The sequence below is a fragment of the Dasypus novemcinctus genome, chromosome X, assembly GCF_030445035.2.
Source record: "Dasypus novemcinctus isolate mDasNov1 chromosome X, mDasNov1.1.hap2, whole genome shotgun sequence".
NCBI lineage: Eukaryota > Metazoa > Chordata > Mammalia > Cingulata > Dasypodidae > Dasypus > Dasypus novemcinctus.
This window is the reverse complement of record NC_080704.1, coordinates 121,589,054-121,608,369: the sequence shown is the minus strand read 5'-3', so window position 1 is coordinate 121,608,369 and position 19,316 is coordinate 121,589,054.

Here is a 19,316-nt window from a genome sequence, read left to right as displayed (position 1 = left end):
TCTTACATTCCACTTCCCTTTCTTTGGTTCCCAAATTGTCTAACTTTTAATTTCTAATACCTTTGTTCTGTTATCTATCTTTTATCCATTCTTAATATTATTGTCTTTCTTTTCTCATTCCCTCTCTCATGAAAACACTGGTTTTTTAATTCATACTATATTCTTCCCCATATTCAGTAGACTGTCTCTTTATAGGTACTCTACTTACTGCTATAAATCTACACAAATTACATGAGTCTAATATCCATTCTCCCAGATCTCACATTGTTGCTCTGTTAACATTTATTACCAATACTACTTTACACATTTTCTTTTCTTAAACAATTTCCTTCCATGGCCCTAATATTTTCCTTCAAAGTGAACTTAGCCAGCAACAAGAAAATAGAGTAAGAAGAACAAAGTGACAAAGAGAAGACATAACATTTACACAAGAACAACAACTAATTAATCCCCAAGACTAGACAAAGAACCTAAGGATCTGATTAAACCCATCAAGATAAAATGATGACCAGACAGGAACAAAAAATGACAAACCAAACCAATAATCAGGAAAATATGACTGAATTCAATGAATAAAATAAAAACCAGGAAGGGGAGCAGAACATCGGAAAGTAATTAAAGAAATCAAAACATATATTAGAGACCAACTTAATGAAATAAAGGAACAGATTAAAAATATGAAGAAAACACTTGGAGAGGAAATTGCAGACACATGCAAAAAGATAAAAGATATGATGGGAATGAACACCACAGTTCAAGAAATCAAAAACACACTCTCAGCAAATAGCAGCAGATTAGAAGAGGCAGAGGAGAGAATTAGTGATGTGGAAGACAGTACATCTGAAATCAAACAGATATTAGAATTGATTGATAAAAGACAGAAAAAATCCAGCTAGGACTTAGGGACCTGAATGACAATGCAAAACACAAAAAAACATATGTATTATAGGTATTCCAGAAGGAGAAGAGAAGGGAAAGGGGACAGAAGGAGTGTTGCAGGAAATAATGGCTGAAAACTTCCCAAATCTATCGAGAGAGATGGATGTACATGTACAGGAAGCACAATGCACCTCAAACATCATAAACTCCAACAGGCCCACCCCAAGACATATACTTGTTAAATTATCCAATGCCCAAAACAAAGAAAAATTTCTAGAAACAACAAGAGAAAAGAAAACCATCACATAAAAGGGAGGCTCAATAAGATTAAGTGCTGCTTTCTCATCTGCAACCATGGAGGCAAGAAGGCAGTGATATGATATAGGCAAGGTGCTAAAAGAAAAAAAATTCCAACCAAGAATACTCTACCCAGCTAAACTAGCATTAAAAAATGATGGGGAATTCAAAATATTCACAGATAAAGAGAAATTGAAAGAGTATGCCAACAAGAAACCTCCTGTTCAAGAAATACAAAAGGGAGTTCTGAGGAAGAAAGGAAAAAACAGGAGAGGCAGATTTGGAGGAGAGTGTACAGCAACAAAAAAGACAAAAAGAGAAGGAAAAAACAAACAAAATATGACAAACACAAGTACAATCAAAATATGGCTAACAAAAATTCCTTGAAAGTAATAACACTGAATGTCAATGGATTAAACTCACCTATCAAAAGATTCAGACTGGGACATTGGATAAGGAAATAAGACCCATCTATATGCTGTCTACAAGAGACACATCTTAGACCCAGGGATTCATGGAGGCTGAAAGTGAATGGTTGAAAAACAATCTTACAAACAAACAATAACCAAAAAAAGGCAGGAGTAGCTATATTAATATCAGACAAAATAGACTTTAAATGCAAAACAATTGTGAGAGACAAAGAAGGATACTACATATTAGTGAAAGGGACAATCTCTCAAGAAGAACAAACAATCATTAATATTTTTGCTCCTAAAATGGAGCTTCCAAATTCATGAGGTAAACACTGGAAAAACTAAGTGAAAGAACAGATGCCTCTACAATTATAGTGGGAGATTTTAATATACCACTATCAACTTTGGACAGAATATCTCAAAAGAGAATCAATAAAGAAACAAAATATTTTAACAGTATATTAGAGGAGCTGGATCTAATATACATGTACATTACACTCCAATACTGCAAGATACACATTTTTCTCAAGTGCACATTGATCATTCTCCAAGATAGACCATGTGCTAGGCCACAAAGAAAGGCTTAATGAATTCAGAAAGGTTGAAATCATACAAAATAATATCTCTGACCATAGTGGAGTGAATCTGGAAATCTGCAAGGGCCAGAGAAACATATTTCACACCAAGATATGGAAATTAAACAGCACAAGCATAAAAAAATAGTGTGTCAATAAGGAAATCTCTAAATTAATAACTACCTTGAATCTAATGATAATGATAACACAACATACCAAAACTTATGGGAGGCAGCAAAAGCAGTACTTAGAGAGAAATTTATAGCCATAAATTCATACATCCAAAAAAAAAGAAAGAGCAAAAATTGAAGAACTAACTTCAGATTTGGAGGAATTAGTAAAAAAGGAACAAAGTAACCCCACAGGAAGAAGAAAGAAAGAAAGAAGAAAGATAAGAACAAAACTAAATGGAATAGAACAGAAGAAAGCACTTGAAAAGATAAACAAGACCAAGAGCTAGTTCTTTGAGAAGATCAATAAAATTGACAAACCCTTAGTGAGACTAACAAAGAAAAAAAGGAGAAGATGCAAATACACAAAATAAGAAATGAGAAAATAAATATCACCACTGACCCCACAAAAATAAAGACTATCATAAGAGGATACTTTGAAAAACTATATTCCAACCAAAATGACAATTCTGAGGAAATGGACAAATTCCTAGAAACACCTAAGCAGCCTATATAGATGAAAGAAGAAATTGATGATCTCAACAAACCAATCACAAGGAAAGAGATAGAATCAGTCATTAAAAACCTCCCAATTAAGAAGAGCCCAGGGTCAAATGGCTTCTCAGGTTAATTCTACAAAACATTCCGGAAAGAACTAACACCAATCTTGCTGAAACTCTTCCAAAAAATTGAAACAGAAGGAACATTACCGAACTCCTTCTATGATGCCAACATTACCCAAGTACCAAAGACAAACAAAGACACCACAAGAAAGGAAAATTACAGACCAATTTCTCTAATGAACCTAGATGCAAAAATCCTCAACAAAATACTTGCTAACAGTATTCAACAACAAACTAAATGAATTATATACCATGACAAAGTGGGATTCATTCCAGGTATGCAAGGATGGTTCAACATAATAAAATCAATATATGTAATATACCATATAAACAGATTGAAGGAAAAAAATCACATGATTATATCTATAGATGCAGACAAAGCATTTGACCAAATACAGTACAATTTCTTGATAAAAACACTGCAAATGATTGGAATACAAGGAAATTTTTTGAACATGATAAAGAGTATATATGAAAAACCGACAGGCAACATCATTTACAATGGTGAAATCCTGAAATTCTTCCCTCTAAGATCAGGAACAAGACAAGGATGCCCACTCTCTCTGCTTTTATTTGTCATTGTCTTAGAAGCAATTGCTCAAGCACTGAGACAAGAACCAGATATAAAAGGCATTCAAATTGGAAAGGAAGAAGTCAAAATTTCATTATTTGCAGATGACATAATCCTATATATAGAAAACCCTGAGAGGTCTACAATAAAGCTTCTAGAACTCATAAATGAGTTTAGTAAAGTCGCAGGTTATAAGATCAATGCGAAAAAATTGGTAGCATTTCTGTATACCAATAATGAGCAAGCTCAGCAGGAAATCAAGAAACAGATAACATTTACAACAGTTAATAAAAAAATCAAATAATTAGGAATAAATTTAACTAAAGATGTAAAAAATAATACACAGAGAACTACACAACACTGTTCAAGGAAATCAAAGAAGACCTAAATAAATGGAAGAATATTCCATGTTCATGGATAGGAAGATGAAATATTATTAAGACGTCTATCCTACCAAAACTTATCTACACATTCAATGCAATCCCAATAAAAATCAACACACCATTCTTTAAGGAACTAGAAAACAAACTATGAAATTTATTTGGAAAGGAAAGAATCCCCGAATAGCCAAAGACATATTGAAAAAGAAAAATGAAATTGGAGGAATCACACTACCTGACTTCAAAATATATTACAAAGCTACAGTAGTGAAATCAGCATGGTATTGGCATAAGGAGAGACACACAAACCAATGGAACAGAATTGAGAGTTCTGAAATAGATCCTCACATATATAGTCATATAATATTCGATAAAGCCACCAAACCCTCTCAAATGGGAGAGAACGGTCTCTTCAACAAATGGTGCCTGGAGGACTGGATATCCATATGTAAAAGAATGAAAGAGGATTACCATCTCACACCTTATACAAAAATCAACTCAAGATGGATCAAAAACCTTAATATAAGAGGCAAGACCATAAAAATTTTAGAAAGCAGTGTAGGCAAGCATATACAAGACCTTGTGGGAGGAAATGGCTTCATGAACTTCATACCAAAAGCACGAGCAGCAAAAGAACAAATAGATAAATGAGACTTCCTCAGAATTAAAGCCTTCTGCACCTCAAAGGAGTTTGTCAAGAAAGTGAAAAGGGAGCCTACACAATGGGAGAAAATATTTGGTAATCATATATTGGGTAGGAGACTTATAACTTGCAAATATAAATAACTCCTATATCTTGAAAATAAAAAGATAAACAACCCATTTAAAAAATGGGAAAAAGATTTAAACAGATACTTCTCCAAAGAAGAAATACAAAAGGCTAAAAAGCACATGAAAAAATGCTCCAAATATCTAGCTATCAGGGAAATGCAAATCAAAACTACAATGAGATACCATCTTATTCCCATAAGATTGGCAGCTATGAAAAAAACAGAATACAAATGCTGGAGAGGATGTGGAGTAATAGGAACACTCATCCTCTGCTGGTGAGAATGCAGAAGGATCCAACCATTCTGGAGTACAGTTTGGTGGTTTCTCAAAAAATTAATCAAAGATTTGCCATATGACCCAGCAATTCCACTGCTGGGTATATACCCAGCGGAACTGAAAACAAGGACACAAAACGATGTATGCACACCAATGTTCATAGCAGCATTGTTCACTATCGCCAAAAGTTGGAATCAACCCAAATGCCCATCAACAGATGAATGAATAAATAAAATGTGGTATATACATACAGTGGAATACTACTTGGCTTTAGGAACAAATACACTAAAAAACACACGTGATAACATGGATGAATCTTAAGAATCTTATGTTGAGTGAAGCAACCCAGGTATTGAAGGACAAATAATACATGACCTCAATGATATGAAATAAGTAAACCAAGCTGCCTCAGAGAGCTAGAGACTGGATTTTAGGCTTACAGTTAATCCGGTAGTAGAGGAAGGATGTAAGCTGACATCTACATGGGTGAAATCTATGATAAGCTGGAGGTACGTATGTGTACAAGGATGGGATAAAATGGGGGCATAGATTTACCTTTGGGTGGGGCTTTGTGGGCTTGAGGGGTGCTAGTGATGGGAGGATGGGTAATATTGCCTAAGAAATTAGGGGCAAGTTGGGGCAACATGTGAACATAGGAGATTGTCAGGTATTTGGTTGAGAGTATAATGCTGAGAAAGCATTTTCAAAAATATATTAAGGAAAGTTACTTGTTTAAGATACTTAAAGGGGATAATCTGACTCAGCACAGACTCCTAAGGAATATGTGAATGCTCATTTTGCCAGAGTGAGTTATATCATTGGGTAGAGACCAATATAATGATAGTGAAGCTATACCCACATCCTGGGGAGGACTGAGGCCATCAAATAGAGGGAACTGTAACTCTCAAGATAAATGGTGGCTCCCAGGGCATTAGGGTAGTTGAGCATGTCAAGCCCTCAACAATGATGCAAGTACCTCTGAACATTGCTCTTCAAGAAATGAAGATTGACTGTCACTGTGGGCCCTAAGGGGAGGGGGAAATAGGTATTGAATAGATGGAACCAATGTAACTGTGTGGGCATTAGAAGTGATTCACAAGAGTACGCAAAGATAGATATAAGACATATAAAATTACACAAAAATATATAGGGGCTTATAGGCTAAAATGTAAATCATAATGTAAAATATAAGATAACTACAATTTAGAAAATTGTATAGTCTAAAATATAAACCACAATGTAACCACAAATGTTACCTTGTTTGAAAACTATTGTCTCAATATCTGTACATCAGTTTCAGTATATATGGTATGAATATGTTAAAAGATTATTGCTGTGGAAGGGAAAAGGTTTTATGTTGAATATGTGGGAGGACTGTATATTGAATATATGGATTACTGTGATCTAAAACTCTTGTGAAGATAAACTTAATAATTAGAAAAAAGAAAAAAATGACAAGATGTAGAGTTTTTCCAAATTAATATGTATTCTATATCTAACCTTTAAACTCATTGCTATATTCCATTTTACTATTAAGGGGACCTGGCAATATATTGGGCTTCATTTTTCAGGAAGTTTTGGATCACAAAGAGGTTCAACAATGGCAGTGAAGGAATACTGGTGTGGGATGTTATTGACAGGGGACACATGGTTGGCAGGGAGTTCTCCAGGGCATATATCCAGGGTACATAAAAATGTTTGGATATTTTCATAGTGGAAACAATTAAAAACAACAACTGAGTGAGTGCTGAGTTCCTAGCCAGGGGAGCTCTATCACAGTCCCTAAAGGAACAAAAACAATCCCCCAAGTGCAACGGCAGAGACCAAAAAAGAATGAAGGTCCAACAATGAGCCCCTAATACTAATGACTATGCTTTTGGGCCTGTGCACCTGAAATAAGAACAAGGCCCAGGGCAGCAGTGTGCCTAAGTGTTACCTCCTGAGAGGCTCTGTGTTGCTCAAATGTGGCCAGTCTCAAAGCCAACCTCAACATGTAAATTTGTTGCTTTCCCCCCAGAGTGGACATGACTCCCAGGGAGGAACCTCCCTGGTGCCGAGGGATTACCACCAAGTACAAGCTGATGATGTAACTAGAAAATGACCTGGAATAAAAGGTTCAACTCAGACCAGCAGAATATCTCTGTCTACATATAATAACAGGAGTTAAAATGCTTTTTGACCTAAATTGATGGGGAAATGGAAAGGAAAAATGAGATTATATGGCTACGAGTCTCCAAAAAAGAGCCGGGAGGTTATCAGAGGGGTCGTCCTTATGCACAACTGAGCAGAGTTCCAGAGACAGAAAGAGTAGATACAACCCCAGGCATTGGTTCTTTTGAGGGCTACAGAGACTCACAGGTTTTATGATCGTGGCAGATGGCCTTCAGTGCCATGTCAGTTGGCCTTTTTTGGAGTTTGTGTTTCTGTGTGATGGAGCTGGACTCAGATGTGATCTCTTTTCACAAGCCTTTCCTGTTACTTTACCAGAATTGTAGTTGGTACTGGGGTTTCATATAAACCCAGGGGATCTGAATCTCCGGACTGACCATATGATAGTCAGGCCCTGAGCCTCAACAGACTTCAACTCCTACACTCTGGTTTATTGGACTTACCCAATCAGCCAACATGGAGTTGAAGAAGGTCAACCACCACACCATGGAGCCAAGAGTGCCTACAACTGAAAGCAGGAGGATTGCACACAGCATCCATGTGGAATCCAAGCCCCCTCTTGACATAGATTTGGAATGGACATGACCAATCCAAGATCCACAAGATGGAGGAATTGAATATGGATTAGAGTGGACTTACTGATATTCTATTCATGAACTATTGTGATTAGTAATCGAAGAAAATGTGGCATTGGTGTGGAGAAAGTGGCCATGATGGCTGCAGGGTGTGGGGAATGGGAGGAAGAGATGAGATGTGGAGGCATTTTCGAGACTTGGATTTGTCCTGGGTGGTGCTTCAGGGACAATTACCAGGCCTTGTAGTTCCTCCCATGGCTAAATGGATGGAACATGGTAGAGTGTGGTCTATGATGTGGACCATTGACCATGAGGTGCAGCGATGCTCAAAGATGTATTCACCAAATGCAATGAATGTCCCATGATGATGGAGGAGAATTTTGCTATGGGGAGAGTAGTGGGGTGAGGGGGTGGGGGGTATATGGGGACCTCATATTTTTTTAATATAATATTAAAAAATAAATAAAGACAAAAAATAAAATAAAATAAAATGTAAACTATGATCCATGTGGTGTGGCAGTGCTCCAGGGTATATTCATCAAATGCAATAAATGTACCTTACTGATGAAAGGGGATGTTGACATGGGAGAAGGGGAGGATGGGGAATGGGGTATATGGGAACCTCTTATGTTTTTTAACATAACGTTTTGTGTGATCTACTTATCTTAAAATAAGACAAAAAGAAAAATTAAAAATGTAAGTGCCAAATTTAAAAAAGGCTTTATAGATGCATGCCTACCCCTTGAACTTTTTTTTCTCATACCATTATCCTCTTATCTCACTAAACTCTTCCAACACTTCTGTTACTTTCTTAAATAGATAAAGCTCTACCCAGTCTCAGGGTCTTTATACCAGTTGTTCCCTCTATAGTAATGTTCTACTTAATTATGATACTCCTCCATCCTCACTTAATTAATCTCAATCTTCCTTCAGGTTTAAGCATAAAAATCACTTCCTAATTCCTTAGCTTGTGAATTATACAGTTATTCTTTCCATGGTAGTACAAACTTCTCCACAGAAACATTCAGCTCAAGTTTAATCACTTGCTTTCTCTCTCCTACACAAATACCTGTATATCCTTGTATAACCTGAAGGTCTTTGCAATGGATACATGGATAGGTGAATGGATTGCTGAGTGGATGGATGAGTGGCTGGTTGAGTGAATTGATTAGTAATTGGATAGATATCATACCTCACTAACATAAAAATGATAAATATGTATATGACCCTCGCCTATTAGAGGGGAATATAGACTTGAATTCTGAATGATCATTAGGGCAACCCTCATCTTTTTGAGCCCAGAAAGAGGAACATGTTCTGATTAACAACTCTAGTTTTTGGAAAAGCCAGGGCCAGAATCAAGATCTCCTATCTCCAATCCATTCAGTCACTCATACATTTATTCTGAAGATATTCATTGAGAGCCTACTATATGCCAGACACTGTTACAGACTCTGATGATACATTAGTAAATAAAAATCTCTACCCTCGTGGAGCTTAAATACTAATGGGGATAGTGAGCCAGTAAATAATGTTAAGTGAATTATGTGTTAGAAGGTTGTATATCCAAGGCTATTTCTCCCTGCACTACTTATCCACATATGCACATATCTTCTCTAGAGCATGCTCTCCTCCTTGAGGACCATAACAACCGAAGATCTCTTTAGTGCTCCATTTTCTACATTATTTACTGAATCTTAAGTCCCCACCAAATGATCAGTATCAGAACCTCAGGTAAAGTCTTCCAATCTTAACATCTCTTCTGCTGCTTGTCTGTACTTAGGAAAGTAGTCAGGCTTAGCTATCTATGAGGCTGTGGAGAGAAATGGTAAAAAAGTGACATATGCAGAAACTAATTTTCTATTTAGTTTTCCAGGAATATGGAGTAGACATACATTTTCCTATTTCTATCACTAAATAAAACTAAAATCATGAATATTACATAAAACAAACATACCAACGATTCTGAAAAGTGTAGAGTAAATGGCAGAGCAGCTAGGGACCTCAGGACCCCAGGATGGTCATGGAGATGAGCTACCTGGGTTTTTGTTTTACATCATATACCTCAGATTTGTGGCTGAAGAAACAAGCAAGCCCACAATTCCAATAGATGCAGACAAGAAAAAAAAGGGCAGCCAAAGCTTACTCTCTCTATCCAAAGGGCAACGAAAGGGAAAACCTCACAAGACAGATAGCTTTAACACAACATTACTCTACTAGAGCCAAGTAAAAATAGACAAAACTCTTGTCCCACTCCACACCCACCAACAAAAGCAGAATGGGCAGTTTAGTCTTTTACCTTAAAAGACTATAATGATGCAAGTTGACCCAACACCCATGTTGGGATGATTGCAAATAAGTGAAGAGGCTGAAATTTCATCACTGTTGGCCAGTAATAAGCTTTTGTCCACTCCTGCCTGGGAACCTGCATTTCCACCCCACCAGAAAATAACAAAAACCTACCCCTCTCCCTGCTGGGATGTTGTCTGAGAATATTTAGTGGAGAGTGAGGATATTGACCAGCTGTAATGAAATCACCCACACCATAGTGCCAGTGGAGCCACAAAGGGATATGAAATCCCACTCCTGCCCAGTAGTAATGAGGAACACACCTTGGGTATCAAAAGAGGCTGAGTAGGGAACCTGGTCTACCTCTACCTGGCAGTAATGAGGTGGCACATCTTATTTCTCTGCAAGAGCAGTGTCACACAATCAACTAAAGAGAAAGTTTAAATAAGATCCAGAGGCTGAAAATAAAAATAAACATGCAGGTTTCAATGAAAAAAATTATGCCATGAACCAGGAAGATTTCAAACTGAATGGAAAAAAAGATTATCAACAAATGTCATTACCAAGATGTCAGAGATGTTAAACTTATCTAACCACAATTTTAAAGAAGTCATGTTAAAAATGCTTTAATAAATAATTACAAACACAATTGCACCAAATGAAAAAAAGAGAAAAATATAAAAGCACCAAATGGAAAGTTTAGAATTGAAAAATATAATAGACAATATAAAAGGTCAATGGACGAGCTCAAGAGAAGAAAGGGACAGAGGAAAGAATCAGTGAACTAGAAAATAGAATAGAAATTATGCAATTTGAAGAACAGAGGGAAAATTGAAGGACAGTGATTTTTAAAAAATAATAAACAGAACCTCACAGGCCTGTGAGACTGTAACAATTGGCCTAACATTTTTGTTATCATTGTCTGGTAGGTAAGGAGAAAGAGAGAAGACTACTAAAGTACTCAAGGAAATAATAGCTGAAACCTCCCAAATTTTGTCCAGAGACATAAACTCACATATTTAAGAAGGTGAATAAACCTCAAACAGGATAAACACAAAGAAATCTATGTTAGGATAAATCATAATATAACTTCTGAAACAAAACACAAATTAAAAATCTTGAAAGCAATTGGTAAAAAATACCAACACCTTGTTTAGGGGAAAAACAATTTCAGTGGTAGCAAATTTCTCTTCACAAACAGTGGAGGCCAGAGGAAATGGCACAATACTTTTTTGGTGCTGTAAGAAAATAACTGTCAACCAAGAATCCTATAGCAGGAACAAAATATTCTTCAAAAATGAAGGGAAATAAAGACTTTCTTAGATGAAGATGAACTATGAAAATTTATCACCAATAAACTTACTCTAAGAATGTAAAAAAAAAGCATTCAATGAACATGAAATAAATAATGAAATAAGGGCCATTGGATAATAAGGAAGGAAGAAATAATATGGCAATATGGTAAGCAAAATTCAAGTAAATTCACTCATAGTCTTCCGTTCTCCTTTTGAGTGTTCTAAATTTTGTTTGATGGTTGAAGAAAAAATTATAACAATGTCTGATATGGTCCTAAGTGTATGAAAATGAAATATTTAAACTACTTATAATTTAACCAGGAAGAATAAAGAGACATACAGAGAATTATTGCTTCTAAACTTCATTCAAACTGGTAAAATTACAATACCAGTAAACTGTGACAGGTTGTTGTATATATTATAATGCCAAGAACAATAACTTAAATAGCTATGCAGAGAGGCAGGGCAAGATGGTATCTGGGTGAGTGCACCTCATCATCTTTCCTGCAAAGAAGTGGCTGAGTAGGGTTGGAATCTTGCCCAGAGTGGGCTGTTTCGGGGCCTGCAAGGCAGGAGGTTTATGGACATTGATTTGGAGAGACTGTGACAGAAGTAGAGCTTGCTAAAGGAAGAATTGTGGGTTTCTAGCACAGAGGTCAGAAGTTGTGGGGAGGCAGGACCCTTCCCCCTATGGCTGGCAGCTGCAGTGTTCCCTGAAAACTGTTGGTTATGAAGCAGTGTTCCCAAGGCCCGTGATCCCCAGATGAATGGACTCCAGACTTTTTTTCCCTAAGTCCCCAGAGCCCACACTCCACAGACCCACATACTTTGAGTCTGCAATATCCTGGACTTCTATTTCCTGAATCCAGTGCTCCCTGATCTTGGAGGAGCATACCAGCTAGCTTGGGGAGAGCCTGGGAAGAAAAGAGAGGCAATCTGTTGAGAAAGCCCAATTTACCTAAACACTGTGGGATAGGAAACTTGGTCTGAAAGACGGAGGATTCAGAAAATCAACTAGCCCTCCTGTAACAAACCTAAGGTAGAGGGACTGTAGGACATGATTTCCAAGTTTCCAAGAGCATATTTAGGGTACCTGGTGAGGTGTGGGTGCTCTCTCTCTGGAAATTAAGAGTCATTGTTGTCTGTGCTGAGCTGGTTCATCAGGGACTCACTTGAATCTCCTACCGGACCCCTCATGCAGCTTTCCCGCTACCCTGGGAGAGAGGGAAGTGAGGAAATTAGAAAGGGGGAATGTCAGACTCCTAAGCATTTTATTTAACTGCAAAGAGAATTCCTTGCTTGAAACTGTGTCTGGTCTTTTTTGTAGGTTTGTATTCTTGTTTTTCATTCCTCTTTATCTCCCCAAGGCACTTTTACCTTTTTTTTTTCTTTTTCTTTTTCTCTTTTTCTTTCTCTTGCTTGCTTCCACCCACTATTGTTCCTTTTCTTTCTTTCTTTCTTTCTTTCTTTCTTTCTTTCTTTCTTTCTTTCTTTCTTTCTTTCTTTCTTTCTTTCTTTCTTTCTTTTTCTTCCTTCCTTCCTTTCTTTCTTTCTCTTCTTTTTTATTTTCTTTATATTAGGTACTGCAGGGAACATTTCACATTTGCTGTTTCGTCATCCTCCATTTTGACTTCTCTGTGTGTATTAATTTTGGCCACAAACACTATCCCCCTTCCTCTACATCTTTCTATCCCACATTATTTATTGTTTCTCTTACATTCCACATTTCTTTGTTTGGGCCACATTTTTTCTGACATTTTATTTTTAATACCTTTGTTCTGTTTTTTGTATTTTATTCACTCTTTATATTATTGTCCTTTCTTTTCTCTTTCCCTCACTCCTGAACATACTGGCTTTTTAATTCAAACTATATTCCTCCCCATATTAGGTTTACTGCCTCATTGTAGGTACTCTACTTTTCATACTGTTACAAGTCTGCACAACATACATGAGTCTAATATCCATTCTTCTAGGTCTCACATGGTTCCTCTGTTAAATTTACTATCAATACTACTATTACACTTTTTCTTTTCTTACTCCTTTTGCTTTCAATGGCCCTAATATTTCCTTCAAGTGAACTTAGGCAACAACAAGGAAATAGAATAAGAAGAACAAATTGACAAAGAGAAGACTTAACATGCATGCAAAAACAACTAATTAAACTCCAACACTAGACAAAGAGCTAAAGAACTGAATAAATTCATCAATTTAAATGATGACCAAAGAGCAACAAAAAACACAAGCCAAACCAATAATCAGGAAAACATGCTACAATCCAATGAACAAACTAAAAACCAGGAAGAGGATCAGAACAATGAACAAGTAATTAAAGCACTCAAAACATATATTAGGGACCAATTTGATGAAGTGAAGGAAGAGATTAAGAATATGAGTAAAACTTGTGGAGAGAATACAGAAGAAATTGTAATCATACAAAAAAGATAATGGATATGATGGTAATGAACAGCACAATTCAAGAAATCAAAAATACACTCTTAGCAAATAAAAGCAGATTCAAAGAGGCAGAGTAAAGAATGGGGGATGTGGAAGACAGTACATCTGAAATCAAACAAACAGTAGAAGTTATCAATAAAAAGATAGAAGAAATCCAGCAGGGACTTAGTGACCCGAATGACAGTGCAAGATGCACAAACATAGACATTATAGGCAATCCAGAAGGAGAAGAGAAGGGAAAGGTGACAGAAGAGGTATTGGAGGAAATAATGACTGAAAACTTCCCAAACCTATTGAGAGAGATGGATGTACATGTCCAGGAAACACAATGCACCCCAAACAGCACTAATCCCAAAAGACTTACCCCTAGACATATAATTGTCAAATTATCCAATGCTCAGGACAAACAGAAAAATACTAAAAGCAGCAAGAGAAAAGACAACCATCACATACAAAAGAGGCTCCATCACATTAAGTGCTGATTTCTCATCTGAAACCATGGAGGCAAGATGGCAGTGGTACGACATAGCCAAGGTACTAAAAGAAAAAAAAAAATTCCAACCAATAATATTCTATCCAGCTAAGGTAGGATTCAAAAATGATGGAGATTTCAAAATCATAACAGATAAACAGAAACTAAGAGAGTATGCCAACAAGAACCCTGCCCTTCAAGAAATAATAAAGGCGTTCTGCAGGAAGAAAGAAAAAAAGAGAGAGAGTGTTGGAGAAGAGCGTAAGAGCAAATAAAAAGACAAAAAGAGAAAAAATCAAGCAAAATATGACAAACACAAATTCAAAGAAAATATGGCTAATATAAGTAATTCCTTGAAAGAAATAAAACTGAATGTTAATAGATTAAACTCACCTGTCAAGAGACTCACACTGGAAGATTGGATTTAGAAATATGACCCATCTATATGCAGTCTACAAGAGACACATCTTAGGGATTCAAGGAGGTTGAAAGTGAATGGCTGTAAAACAATCTTACAAGCAAACAATAACCAAAAAAGGGCAGGAGTAGCTATATTAATATCAGACAAAATAGACTTTAAATGCAAAACAATTGTGAAAGACAAAGATGAACACTATGTATTAGTGAAAGGGATAATCTTTAAAAAAAAATCATAAACATTTATGCTCCTATAAAGGGCACCTCCAAATACGTGAGGCAAATACTGGAAAAACTGAGTGAAGGAATAGATGCCTCTACAATTATAGAGGGGGCTTTAATAAAACACTATCAACTTTGGACAGAACATCTCCAAAAAGAATCAATAAAGAAAGAAAAACTTTGAATAATATATTAGAGGAGATGGATCTAATAGACATATACAGAACATTACACCCAAATACAGCAAGATATACCTTATTTTCAAGTGCACATGGATCATTCTCCAAGATAGACTACATGCTAGGCCACAGGAAAAGCCAAAATGATTTCCAAAACATTGAAATCACACAACATATGTTCTCTGACCACAGTGGAATGAAGCTGAAAATTTGCAAGGGAGCGCCAGAGACCCAGATTTGGCACCAAGTTTTGGAAGTTAAAAAACACACTCTTAAAAAAACAGTGCATCAAGGAGGAAATCTCAAAATAAATTATTAAATACATTGAAACTAATGAAAATGATAACACAACACATCAAAACTTATGGGATGCAGCAAAAGCAGTGTTGAGAGGGAAATTTATAGCCATAAATTCATACATCAAAAAAAGATGAAAGAGCTAAAATAGAACTAATTTCACACTTAGAGGAATTAGTTAAAAAAAAACAAAACAAGAAACCCACCCCAAATGAAGAAGAAAGAAAAAAAGAAGAAAGATCAGAGCAGAACTAAATGAAAGACAAAATAAGAAAGCACTTGAAAAAATAAACAAAAGAAAGAGCTGGATTTTTTAGAACATGAATAAAATTGACAAACTCTTAGCCTATCAAAGAAAAAAAAGAGAGAAGATGTAAATACTCAAAATAAGAAATGAGAAAGGAGATATCACCATTGAACCCACAAAAATAAACACTATCATAATAGGATACTTTGAAAAACTATATTTCAACAGGTAGGACCATTTAGAGGAAATGGGCAAATTCCTAGAAACACATAAGCAGACTACGTTGATGAAAGAAGAAATTGATGATCTCAACAAACCAATCACAAATAAATAGATAAAATCAGTCATTAAAAACCTCCCAACTAAGAAGAGCCCTGGGCCAGATGGCTCCACAGGTGAAATCTGCCAAACATTCCGGAAAGAACTAAGACCAATCTTGCCTAAACACTTCCAAAAAATCAGAGCAGAAGGAGCACTGCCTAACTCATTCTATGATGCCAACATTACCCTAGTACTAAAGTCAAACAAAGACACCACAAGAAAGGAAAATTACATACCATTCTCTTTAATGAACTACATGTGAAAATTCTCAACAAAATACTTGCTAATCGTACTCAACAACACATTAAACGAATTATACACCATGGCCAAGTGGGATTCATTCCTGATATACAAGGATGGTTCAACGTAAGAAAATCAATTAATGTAATACACCATATAAACAGGTTGAAGGTAAAAAATCACATGGTCATATTTACAGATGCAAAAAAAAGCATTTGACAAAATACAGCATACTTTCTTCATAAAAACACTGCAAAAGATATGAATAGAAGGAAACTTTCTGAACATGATAAAGGATATATATGAAAAACCCACAGCTAATGACATTTAGAATGCTGAAATCCTATATTCTTTCCCTCTAAGATCAGGATAAAGACAGGGATGCCCACTATCACCCCTTCTATATAACATTGTCATAGATGTACTTGCTCAACACTGTGGCAAGTACCAGACATAAAAGTCATCCAAATTGGAAAGAAAGAAGTCAAAATTTCACTATTGCAGATGACATGATCCTATGCAGAGAAAACCCTGAGAAGTCAACCACAAAGATTTGTGAACTTAAAAAATGAGTTCAGTAAAGTCATAGGTTATAAGATCAATGCACAAAATTCAGTAGCATTTCTGTACACCCAAAATGAGCAATCTCGGGAAGAAATCAAGAAACAAATACCATTTATGATAGTGTATTTTTAAAAATCAAATACCTAGGAATAAATTTAACAGAAGAGGTAAAAAACATACACAGAAAACTACACGGCACTGTTCAAGGAAATCAAAGAAGATCTAAATAAATGGAAGAATATTCCCTGTTCATGGTTAGGAAGACTAAATATTATTAAGATGTCTATCCTACCAAAACTGATCTTAGATTCAATGCAATACCAATAAAAATCAACAGAATTCTTTCATGAACTAGAAAAACTAATTATGAAATTTATTTGGAAAGGAAAGAGGCCCCGAATAGCCAAGGACATATTGAAAAAGAAAAATGAAATTGGAGGAATCACACAACCTGGCTTCAAAATATACTACAAATCTAGCGTAGTGAAAGCAGCATGGTACTGGCACAAGTATAGACACATTGACCAATGGAAATGAACTGAGAGTTCTAAAATAGGTCCTCATATATAAAGTGAGATGATATTCGACAAGGCCAACAAACCCTCTCAAATGGAAGAGAATGGCCTTTTCAACAAATGGTGCCTCGAGAATTAAATATCCATATGTAAAAGAATGAAAGAGGATTACCAACTCACACCCTATACAAAAATCAACTCAAGATGGACCAAAGACCTAAATGTAAGAATCAAGACCATAAAGACCTTGGAAATCAATGTACGGAAGCATCTACAGGAACTTGTAATAGGAAATGGTTTCATGAACTTCACATCAAAATCATGAGCAGGCAAAGAACAAATAGATAAATGGGAGTTTCTCAAAATTAAAGCCTTCTGCACCTCAAAGGAGTTTGTCAAAAAAGGGAAAAGAATGTCTACACAATGGAAGAAATATTTGGTAACTATGTATCTCATAGGAGTCTTACATCCTGCATATATAAAGAATTCCTATATCTCAAAAATAAAAAACAAACAACCCATTTAAAAAATGGGAAAAAGAGTCGAACAGACAAATCTCCAAAGAAGAAATAAAAATGGCCAAGAAAGCACATAAAAAATGCTCAAAATCACTAGCTATTAGGGAGATGGAAATCAAAACTACAATGAGATACCATCTTATTCCCATAAGATTGGCAGCAATCAAAAAAACTGAATACTATAAGTGCTGGAGAGGATGTGGAGGAATAGGAACACTCATCCAGTCCTGGTAGGAATGCAGAAGGATCCAGTGATTCTGGAAGACAGTTTGGCAGTTTCTCAAAAGAACTAGCTATAGATTTGACATACAACCCAGCAATTCCACTGTTGGGTATATACCCGGTAGAACTGAAAAAAAAAAAAAGGGACACAAACTGATATATACACTCCAATGTTCACAGCAGCACTATTCACTATTGCTAAAAGCTGGAATCAAACCAAATGCCTATCAACAGATGAATCGATTTTTAAAATGTGGTATATGCATCTAGTGAAATATCACTCAGCTGTAAGAATGAATACAGCACAAACACATGTGATAACATGGATGAATCATGAAGATCTAATGTTTAGTGAAGCAATCGAGGCAGTGAAGGAAAAATACTGCATGACCTCCCTGATATGAAATAAACAAACCAAGCTGTCTCAGAGAACTGGAGCCTGGATAATAGGCTTAAAGGAAGTTGATGGGAAGAGGAAGGTTGCGAGCTGACACCTTCATTGGTGTAATCCATGATAAGCTGGAGTAAGTATTTGTACAGAGAAGGGATAAAATGGGGGCATAGGCTGACCTTTGGGTGGTGCTTTGCAGGCTTGAGAGGGGTAGGGATGGGAGGATGGATCAGTTGGCCCAAGAAATTGGGGGGGGGAGGGGGAACATTTGAACAAAAGAGATTGTCAGGTATGTGGTTGAATCTAAAATGTTGAGAAGATGCTTTAAAAAGTAAAATAAGGAATGCTATCAGTTTAAGATACTTAAGGGGGTCATCTGACACAGCCAAGGCTTCTAGGGAGTTATGAATGCTCATTTTGGCATAGTGGGTTATGTCATTAAGTGGAGAACCATACAGTGAGAGCAACGGTATACTCACATCCTGGGGAGGACTGATGTTCACAAATAGAGGGAATTGAATCTCTTTAGAGAATTGGTGGCTCCCAATGGGTTAGGGTATTCTAGTATATCAAGTCCTCAACATTTTTGCAAGTTATCTCTGAATATGGTCCTTCAAGTAATGAAGACTGATTGTCATTGTGGGCCCTGAGGGAAGGGGGAGAGAGGTATTGAATAGATAGAATTAGAGTAACTGTGGGGCAATGGAAGTGTTCCACAAGATCATGTAATGATGGATATAGGACATGTTAACTTACACGAAAAATGTATAAAGGTCTATAGGTTAAAATGTAAATCATGATGAAAACAGATAACAAAAATTAAAAAATTGAAGAGTCTAAAATATAAACCATAATGTAAACTCAAATGGAACCATGTTTGGAAGCTGTTGTTTCAATATCTATACAATAGCTGCAGCAAATATAATATGAACATGTAAAAAGATCATTGCTGGGGAAGGGACAAAGTGTATGAT